Genomic DNA, 3,270 nt, shown 5'->3' with positions numbered 1-3,270 from the left:
CTCCTTTTTTGCTTCCTCAGCCCAGCTGAAGTATGGTAGCGATGCCGTACAACCGAACCGGAGAGCAGACGCAAGGCTGGACCCGACGGACAGCACACCCCAAACCAAGTTGCCTCTCTGCCCTCCTCARCTACTTCTCCTTTTTAAAGCTGAAGTCCATCGGTTGTCTCAGGGAGACCGGCATGATCTGCCTGCTCCATGGTACGCCCCGCTGTGATGAGACAGAAGATGGCCACTGCAGTGCTCGATGAGCTGGCCCCTGAATAGCGAGGGTTCGTGTGTCGCCGAAGCCAAGAGCCGCTGGCAGCCTGGCTGCTGCCACTGCTCGTATGGCACTGCCAGCGATCCTGGTTCAGGCCCTTTGATTGGCATATACCCGAGCAGCACCTGCTCGAGCACAGCTCCCGTTTCCATTACATCTTCTGGCTCCCGTTAGATCCAACATGTAGCAGCTTCTGTCCTCTTTGTATATTTTATTTAATCGTCAATATCGGAATGGCCCACACTTTAGTGTCAGGAGAGGGATTTCACAAAGCCTAAATGTATTCTACAGTTCTTAAAGCTACTGCATTTTGATTTTTAAAAGGATAAAATAAGACTTGAATGTATTGCTTGAACACAGATTACTTTCTTTATATGTTAAAAACATGATCAAAGCTAAAAAGCAATAGGCAGAATATTTTACCACTTGAGTTTTGCCATTGGAACTATTTAAAAACTTAAGGTGGAGCTACCGTGTTATGTGCCATTGGGATCAAAGCCACAAATTAAAAAATGTGCAGTGCAGATCACCTTTGGCAATAAAAGAGAAATCTTATAATACTAGATCACAAATCCTTAAGGCCATACCATTAATTGCAGAGAGCATCACCTTGGATATGAAAATAATGTATATCATTGCCATACCTTTAGAAACCAATTGCCAGAATTTTGACTGAGAAGAGCTAGAACTGTCCTTTAAAAGCACACTGAAAGCTGTACATGTGGGTGAGGGAGAGTTATCAAAGTTACCAGTTTCAGTGCAAAAATATATGAAAATAGCTATCCTGAATAAGTTTAATTTGCAAATTATATAAGAAAGTATATTTTTAATGGCTTGTCATGGCCAAGAAAAAGAGTGTAAGGGAAAGTGTGGCAGATCTTGTATACTTTGTTATTATAACAGCTAATGGTGCATTAATTAATTAATTAATTAATTTTTCACAAACAGAGCAGTCAATGAACAGCTGTTCTTGTTTTCATTGCACACAGAATAAGTGGTATAAACAATGTGATTTACTTATAGTGTGCTGCTTATTTCTGGCAGAATGGTACAAAACTAATTCTTTTGTTGTTTAGACTTCTGGTATGAAATCAATCTACTATGATTACAGGTTTTTATTGTGTCAGGAAAATTTAGTATGCTGGCATCTGATTCTGCCACCACTTCCACACTTGTCCTCCAGAAGAGCTGGAAGTCATCAAGAAGCAATGACATCAATAGGTTTTTAAATCTTTCAGCACCTCCCATAAAGTACTTGGCATCCTACAGAATTGGGCCTGAGAACACCTCAATCAGCCTTTGGAGATAAAAAGCATAGTTCAGCAAAAGGGGGAAATAGAGCACTGCCTAAGGGAAGTAAATGTTCTGTCCTAACCTAAAACCTACTCTCTCTTTCACTGTCTGCCAGCCCATAGAACTGAAGTCTGGGTTAAATTAGTTGTACTGGAGGTAGAGCTTTTGGATCTCTGGTGAGACTATGGATGCTYTTAAGTATAGGTAGACCATTTTGGCTCAGATCCATCTCACAATGGGTGGTTGTACTTAATCACTTAGTTTTAACTTGTTTCACTAATAATAGCACTCTTCATTAGTTTTTAAATAAATACTTTAGCCATACCATAATGACTTTAATGTTCTTAGTGCTTATTTTAATGCAGAGCTTCCAGTTGATGGAAATTCTGCAGGATGTTTCTAACAGGATGCTGACATACCCATCCAGTCTGAATTTTTAAAATGTAAGTCTTACGGATTTCAGATTTTTTTTGGCCACAGAAATCAGAATTAGCTTTGAAACTTGGACCTTGACCAGCATTCAGATTTCTAATAGTGTTAAAAATGTTATCTTTTGCTTCAACACACTTTCACTCCAACTACTGTGAAACGTAACAAGTAGTAACTATCCACTGCTATATTCCTGTATTTCAGTCTCCAAGAGCTCTCAGTTGCTTTCAAGTAGAACTGATTCATCCAACGAAATGTTCAGCCGGATTATCTCTCACCACTCTCACTACCACTTCTAAAGTTAAAAAAGAAAAGAAAAGTGGTATTGTCTGTAAGTTAATAGTGTTAAAAACCACTATACTGTATAAAACATAGCTAACATTGTCAGTACAATAGAAATTCAAAGATTCTTCTCTTTCTGTTTGTAGAAATAAAATTGCAAAGATTTTTCTTTTCTTCATCTTTGCAGATCAAAGAATTATTTCTGTAAGACACACTTCGTACCATATGTGTGGGCCCCGGGAAGTGTGGGCTCCGGCACCCCGGCCCTGCCGCACCCCGCAGGAAATACGACTCTGAGACGCAGGTAGGTCCAGGTTTCTTCTTTATTAAATCTTCGTATTCCAAGCTCTTTTAGGTATAGTGATTTAGCAGCTCTTTCTTCTGTAGTGATATTCAGCTCTCTGAGCTGTCCCTGCTCCTAGTGCGTCTTTTATAGGATTTCTTATCTTTACCGGGTTTTGAGAATAAACCAATCAGTGAGGCTTTAGACAGATTACATAACCAGAAAAACTCTCCAATGTCCACACATCACGTTCCAGTCTCTAATTGGTAGATGCCTTCATCTGTCCTATCCCATGGCTGGTTGTGTCAGCCCAGCTCCATCCCATACCATATCATCTTGCTCATGCGCACACTCACCAGTCCTGCCCACACCGAATCCAAAGCCCAGCCTCCCATACACAGCTGTAAAGACCACGGCAACCATAGCTTACATAATTATAATCTTGGATATGTTCAGGAACTTTGTGTTTAATAACAATCTTATTTGGCTTGCTGGCATTGTACTGTTTTGCAGTTGCTTCCTTTTTTCTTCTGACACCATATATAAAATTTATTTATGACATTTGTTCCTGAAATAAGTATCAGAACAATGACAATAAAAAACATTCAATTATGAATGTAAAACAACCTAGTGTAGTTTCCTATATAACCAAAAAGGCAAGGTAAGAAACTGAAGTATGTATTACCACTATGTCACACAACTCCAGTATATTTAAAGTAAG

The 3,270-nt window shown here is 39.5% G+C and overlaps 1 long non-coding RNA gene across 1 annotated transcript in view; it reads left to right on the top strand.

Moving 5' to 3' along the window:
- The window catches only part of LOC130576597 (uncharacterized), a 2,998-nt gene extending 432 nt beyond the window's left edge, over window positions 1-2,566 (top strand). The window contains exons 2-3 of the long non-coding RNA XR_008965677.1: window positions 21-201; window positions 2,454-2,566. This is a non-coding gene — a long non-coding RNA (uncharacterized LOC130576597). The remainder of the gene's footprint in view (window positions 1-20; window positions 202-2,453) is intronic.
- The last annotated feature ends 704 nt before the right edge of the window (window positions 2,567-3,270 follow it).

This window comes from Malurus melanocephalus, unplaced genomic scaffold (genome assembly GCF_030028575.1).
Source record: "Malurus melanocephalus ecotype Western Australia unplaced genomic scaffold, MMel_1.1 scaffold_145, whole genome shotgun sequence".
NCBI classification, from domain to species: Eukaryota; Metazoa; Chordata; class Aves; order Passeriformes; family Maluridae; genus Malurus; species Malurus melanocephalus.
Note: the sequence above shows the minus strand (reverse complement) of the source record. Positions and strands in the feature narration are given on the sequence as shown.